Below are 6,924 nucleotides of genomic sequence, written 5' to 3'. Positions count from 1 at the left end.
TTATGATATATAAATGACATGCACACATACCTTGTATATATCTGATTCAGACACACAGGAGCCACACTCTAGCTCAGCTTTTCTCAACGTTAGTTCCCCATATTTTGTTGGACTACAAGTTCCACCATCCCTAGCTAGCATGACCAGTGGTTGGGGGATGATGGGAGTTCTAGTCCAACAACGTCTGGGGACCTAAGGTTGAGAAAGGCTGCTCTAATTGCTTTAATGCTTATCACGTGCCATAAGAAGACAGTCACCTATATTTTCTGGCTGTGTGTTTAGTACCATCCCTTTGTCTTCCCCTATATCCAAGACTGTAATCCAAGACACACTTGATGGGGAATAAGACTCAACTTAACTCTGTGTCATTCACAGGCCTATGCTCTAAGAGGAGGAGTGATGATGCTGGACGTAATCACCTGGATACCTTCTCAAGCAGTTACAGGTGCCACCACATAGTATGCTTTTAAAGTTCCTGCATACAACCCCTAATTGCTGAACAGTGTAATCCAATGAATGTTTACTCAAAATCCCAACTGTCTTCAACTGGGCTTATTTCCTGGCAAAAGGGCACAAACTGAAAACACTAAATCTATCTGGCATAACTGTAAAAAGGGGCAAATTTAGAATATGTTACATGCCCTACCTTTTCAACAATGAATTTCCCAGGAATGGAGAATTTGTCACCATTTAGCATCATTATTTCTCAGGGATGAAGGCTTTTGCTCAGACTTATAGTCTGCATCTTTGTATTTCTATGAATGACTATGACATCATCATAATCATCATCACCATCATCATCATCATCATCATTTTGCCAGTATAGCTTTAAGACTTCTATCACCATTCAACAATGTTCAACAGAGAGCATGAACACAAAGGAGTTCACACATGAAATTATGACACAGCTCAGCAGCTCAGTTAAGAAATGTAGTTGCCAGGATGGATACAAAAGAGAAACTGTAAGGAAGGCACCCACCAAGTCACCATATTTAATAGGCTGGACAGCTTCCGAAGCACAAGAGAATTCCTGTTTTAGATCAAGATTCAAAGTGCATGTTCTTATGTCTTATGTTCTTAAACGGCTCAGGACCGCAATACCTCAAGGAATGAACCTACCCGGACCCTGAGATCATCTTCTGAGGCTCTCCTTCGTGTGCCTTCTCCTCAAGAGCTCCAGAGGGTGGCAGCATGAGAACAGGACTTCTCTGCAGTGGCTCCCTGTCTGTGGAATGCTCTCCCCAGGGACGTTCGCCTGGCGCCTTCATCATACACCTTTAGGCAAAAACGTTCCTTTTCAACCAGGTCTTTGGTTGACCTGATCAACATTCCATACCCTTTTAAAATGTGGCTCTTTTGGGGGGGTGTATTATTGGGTTATTTCTTTTATTTTTATTTTATATACTGTAGGGCGGTATATAAATAAATAAATAATAATAATAATAATAATAATAATGTCATATAGTTGGCTCAAAATTGCCTGGCAGAAGACTGCCAATTCCAAAAGAAGAGGTCCTCTTAAGGTAGGGCTGTCATATGTCCATGTCTTCCCAGACATATCCAGGATTCATTGTAGGATGTCTTGATTGTTTTTGCAAATTTCCCTAAAAATAGTTCAAAAACTTCATAAACTTCATTTTTTGGGAGATGTTGCAAAAAAATGAAAGAAATGAATATATATTCATTGAATGAAGGATACATTGACTCTTCCTTTACTGTATAACAATTATTACCCCCCCCCCCCGCCTGAATGTTTCCTGGGGGAAATTCAGTTTACAGGCTGCAATTTTTTTTAGCAAGATGGTGTTTAAATTTTTGTGCCTGCAAAAAGCATCCTTGTTTAGGCAAGCCTACCCAGATGCCTAGAAGTGCTGACATGAATTTTAATGTTTTAGTGTTACAAATTTCTGTATGTTTTAAAGCAGGGGTCAGCAAACTTTTTCAGCAGGGGGCCGGTCCACTGTCCCTCAGACCTATGCCCCACAAATAACCCAGAGATGCATTTTAAATAAAAGGGCACATTCTACCCATGTAAAACACGCTGATTCCCAGACCGTCTGCGGGTCGGATTGAGAAGGCGATTGGGCCAAATCTGGCCCCCGGGCCTTAGTTTGCCTACCCATGTTTTAAAGTATTCTAATTTTTTCTTGATTTTATTGGTTTATCTGTTTGTAAACCATTTTGAGGTGTTGTGGATTTTTTTACAACCAAGTGGTGTATAAATTTTATGAAATAAATAAATAATTTAGGAAGATGGTCTTCTTTCCAGATTTTGAGGCAGAATTTTTTTCCCAAGGGGCACATATGACCAGTGAGGTTTCTGAGAAGGATAGCCATGATAGCCATGCTTGGCCTCCACAATAGCTGGACCATAAAGAAGGCTGATTGCCAAAGAATTGATGCTTTTGAATTATGGTGCTGGGGGAGACTCCTAAGAGTCCCATGGACTGCAAGAAGATCAAACCTATCCATTCTGAAGGAAATCAGCCCTAAGTGCTCACTGGAAGGACAGATCGTGAAGCTGAGGCTCCAATACTTTGGCCACCTCATGAGAAGAGAAGACTCCCTGGAAGAGACCCTGATGTTGGGGAAGATTGAGGGCACAATGAGAAGGGGATGACAGAGGACGAGATGGTTGGACAGTGTTCTCGAAGCTACCAGCATGAGTTTGACCAAACTGTGGGAGGCAGTGGAAGACAGGAGTGCCTGGCGTGCTCTGGTCCATGGGGTCACGAAGAGTTGGACACGACTAAACGACTAAACAACAACAATGCTTTGGAATACCAGTTGCTGGAAACCACAGGAGGGGAGACTGCTCTTGTGCTCAGATCCTGCTTGTGAGTATCCCACAGGTATCTGGCTGGCCATTGTTAAAGCAGGTTGTTGAACTTGATGGGCTTTTGTCTGATCTAGCAAGATTTTCTTACATTCTCATGATATCAGTATATCAGAACTAGCCTCATACTTCCTATGTGATGCTAATGTGAAGAAGAAGATACTATTTAGGTGAGAATTAGCAGGCAGCCTGTGTATGCTCCAACACTAAAGCGGAAGGGGATAGAGAATGTGCAACCCCCAAGTTCTCTGCAATATACTCTGGTTACAATAGTTTGTCATAATATCTGAGATGCTATAATGTCGGATTTAGCTCTCAGTACTTGAGGATAAAGAATTCAGTCTTGCTGGCAGCATATGGACATGTTTATTGTGTTTTATTGGTTTTGGCTTTGAAAAGGACTATATGTTACTGTATTTTTGTACCATTCTAGGAAAGAAAATCTGTAAAACCACCGCAGCGCTTGAAAATGTGGAGTCCAACTTGCTAGCCTTTATCTTGGTACAAAGGCTGAACATGGACACTGGCTCTTCTGTTGCAGAGATGTAGTGTTTAAAATGCTGTCATTCAGAAATAGATCAGCTTTGCCAAGGTTATTGTAATAAAAGGCTTCTTGTGCTGTTCTGTTATTTCCTTGGCACGTCCATCACCTTGTATTATAGAAATGCTGGTGACACACATAGATGAATTTATATTGCTGCCTGCTCATGGTCCCACAAATCCTTAGAGGAAAGGTTGGGTACAAATCAATAAGCAAACCACCACCTTCAAATTTCTTATGCAACTTCTAGGAGAAGCAGCTATTCTAGAAGCCTCTTGTGACACCCGCCATTCATAGCTGTACACAGACGGTATCGTTAATTGCATTGGAACAATGTGTTTTAAAACATTACATTATGTGTTTATTCTGGGCTTTCCCCCCTAATTTATCTTCTCATCAAGGTTGTAATTTCTTTGCCTAGACAGGCAAAATCCGCCAGAGTGGGAGTGGCCGGCTTGCGAAAAATCATGTTAATGCTGCTAATCAAATAGTAAAGTTTAAAAGGGATTCATCGTCATTAGATTCTGCTACTTTAATCATACAAGGTATTTGGTTATGAATGTGTTTTGATTAGTTAGTTTTCAATGTGGATAGATATACAGCTGACACTTATTCTCATATATTATGCTAGAGCTATTATTTGGTCCTGGCTGATTTGATAGGAAATTTGCATCCGTTAGCAACTCTGTAATAATATATGAGAGCAAATATGGGCTGCATTTTAAACTTATTCATGATGTTAATTATAGACTCAAGGATTTATTGGCATTAATTCTTTATGGCATTTTGTATGAAGGTTTGTTTGTTTCTGCAATTATATTTCCTTACACCTACATAGATGCCTATGGGATTGACCTGCTATACAAATGATAAATGCTCTGCACTCATCCAACTTGTTGTGCAATGTCTCAAGTCCTGCACTTAGACCACCCCATGGACTGAATTAATAAATGATACAGTTTGATGTCTGTTGGACCATTGGCCTCCATTAAGGTTTAAGTCAGATGATCTTTGGCGATAGGAGTTGTAGTCAAACATCTGGAAGGCACCACATACTGCTGAAACTTTGTGCAAAAGATTTTAACTGTTACATACAAAACTGTCACATTTTCAGATGCTTTATTTGGGTGTCTTGGGTGACAGGCTGAGGAGTGTAGATGATGTAGAAAAAGAGAAAGAGAGTCTCATGACTTCTCTAGTAATCAGGGTATTTCAGTTTATGTGTATTAAACTTTGGTTCTCTAGCTAGTATGCTGGAATAACACTACTACATGACAGTTCTTTCTTGGCTTATTAAATGATCTATGGCCCTTTAAATGTGTCTGAGGGTGGCGTTATTGGGTTGCTGTTATAGAATCATAGAATTGTAGAGTTGGGAGGGATCTGCAGGATCACCTAGTCCAACCCCTTGCAATCCAGGAATCTCAGCTAAAGCATCCAAGACAGTTGATCATCCAACCTCTGCTTAAAAACCTCAGACGAAGGAGAGTCCACCATCTCTCATGGGAGTCCAATCCCTTGTCAAACAACTCTTACTGTCAGAAAATCCTTCCTGCTGTTTAGTCACAATCTCCTTTCTTGAGCTTGAAGCCATTGGTTCAGGTCCCACCCTTCAAAGCAGGAGAAAACAAGCTTGCTCCCAGGGGCGGAGAAAGGGGGGTGCGGTGGGTGCAGGCTGCCCCGGGTGTCACCACTGGGGGGGGTGTGACAAAATGCCGGTTGGCACTCACTGCGGGGCCTGCAGCGCACCTGAGCCACACGTCTCTCCTGGGAGAGATGCAGTGGCTTGGGCATGCGCAGACTCTGTGCTGCCCAAACGGTCCGCCTGCTGCCTCCCCCCCCCCCAGCTGTAGGGCAGCTGAATGGGAGGAGGCAGGCAGACTCCGGAGGCTCTGCCGTATGCCCCACCCCTATGGGCAGATTGTCCTACCCTCGCCCCGCCCCTATGGGCGGCTTGCCCTGCCCCTGGGCACTCCGCCCCAGGCACCTGAGCGGCTTCCTCCACTGCCGCTTGCTCAATTTTCCATGTTTCAGTCCTTTAGATATTTAAAGATGACTATTCCATCTCCTCTCAGTCTCCTCTTTACCAGACTAAACATAACCAATTCTCTCAACTGTTCTTCATAAGGCTTGGTTTCCAAATCCTTGATCATCTTGTTCTTGTGTTATATATTTTGTGTTTTTATACTGGAAACGGCCCTGTGTTCTTCAGATGAAGGGCAGTATATAAAATTTAATAACAATAATAACAATAATAATTCAAACTACTCACATGTCCCTCCAGGGCATTATTGGGAAATAATGTGAGTCCAGGGCATTATTGGGAAATAAAAACAGGCGGACCCAGCTGCTCAGAGTGCTGCCCACCACTGCTACCACCAGAGGGGCTCCACCTCAAAGCTGGAGCTGATCTTGGAGAAAACTGGCTTAAGAGTGACAGAATACCAAAACGCAGAATGATACACATGTGGAAAGAAAAGACAGCCTGAACCTTGCTTGTTGTCTCTCTCTTTAGTAATTTGGCTATGAAAACAAGTCCACTCAGGAAATCTAATGATTCTTGTACAAGGATGTGTATGTGTGTGTAAGGGATACACAAATACCCATTTACATATAAATATATATTATGCTTCCTTCAACGGCCCGGAAGATACGTACATATTATACTAATTCTGACATGGTAGAAACACAAGATCTGTGCTTATGCTGTGTAGAAGTATACATGAGCATTGCAAGTTGTGATTCATTTCAGAAATAATCTAGTTTTTGAACAAACAGGCAAGCGGGTGGCCTCTCTTCCACATTTCTGAACCACATTCCTCTCCACCACAGTAGTAAAATGAATATGTTAAAATGCAGATTATGCATTACTGTTCAAAAATTACTAATCATAGAATAAATATGTTTTTGGATAAGAACATATTTTAAAGCTGCAATCCTATATGCAGTTATGTGGGAATAAGCTTCATTGGATTCAGTAGAACTTACTTCTGAGTAGACATGCATAAGCTTGTGCTCTGAAACACCTCATAGATTGAATCACAGCCCTGTAATGCCTCTGAATGAAAAGAGATAGATACCATGCTGCTACATATTGATTCTTCAACAGACAGTGTTGTTTAAACATCATCAATTCAGTTTGTCTCCAGTGCTGAAGATCAATACAACAGATAACTCAGTAAAATGTGCTGCAAATTACTTTAACTCCTGTATATGAAGCTTGCCTTTTATTGCTGTTTGTTCTTCAATGTTTATTTTTTAAATGATTTTCTCCCTTAACTAGCGCAGTTTAGTATTCACACCTGCGGAATTACAGGCCTGAGAGGATTGTTTGTGCAATCTTTTCCAGTCCCTATTTGTTCTATATATGTGATCCATAGTGCAATGAGCACATTTACTCAGATGCAAGTCCCACTCTTTTTAATAGGGCTTATTTCCCATGTAAGTGTGAAATATTGCAGCATGATAGTGTAATCCTATGCATGATTACCAAGAAGTAATCCTACTATGTTCAGTGGGCCTTACTCCCAGGTCTGAAAGTAAGCCT

Source organism: Podarcis melisellensis (assembly GCF_964234715.1).
Source record: "Podarcis melisellensis genome assembly, chromosome: 5".
Taxonomy (NCBI): Eukaryota; Metazoa; Chordata; class Lepidosauria; order Squamata; family Lacertidae; genus Podarcis; species Podarcis melisellensis.
This window is presented reverse-complemented; position numbering follows the sequence as displayed.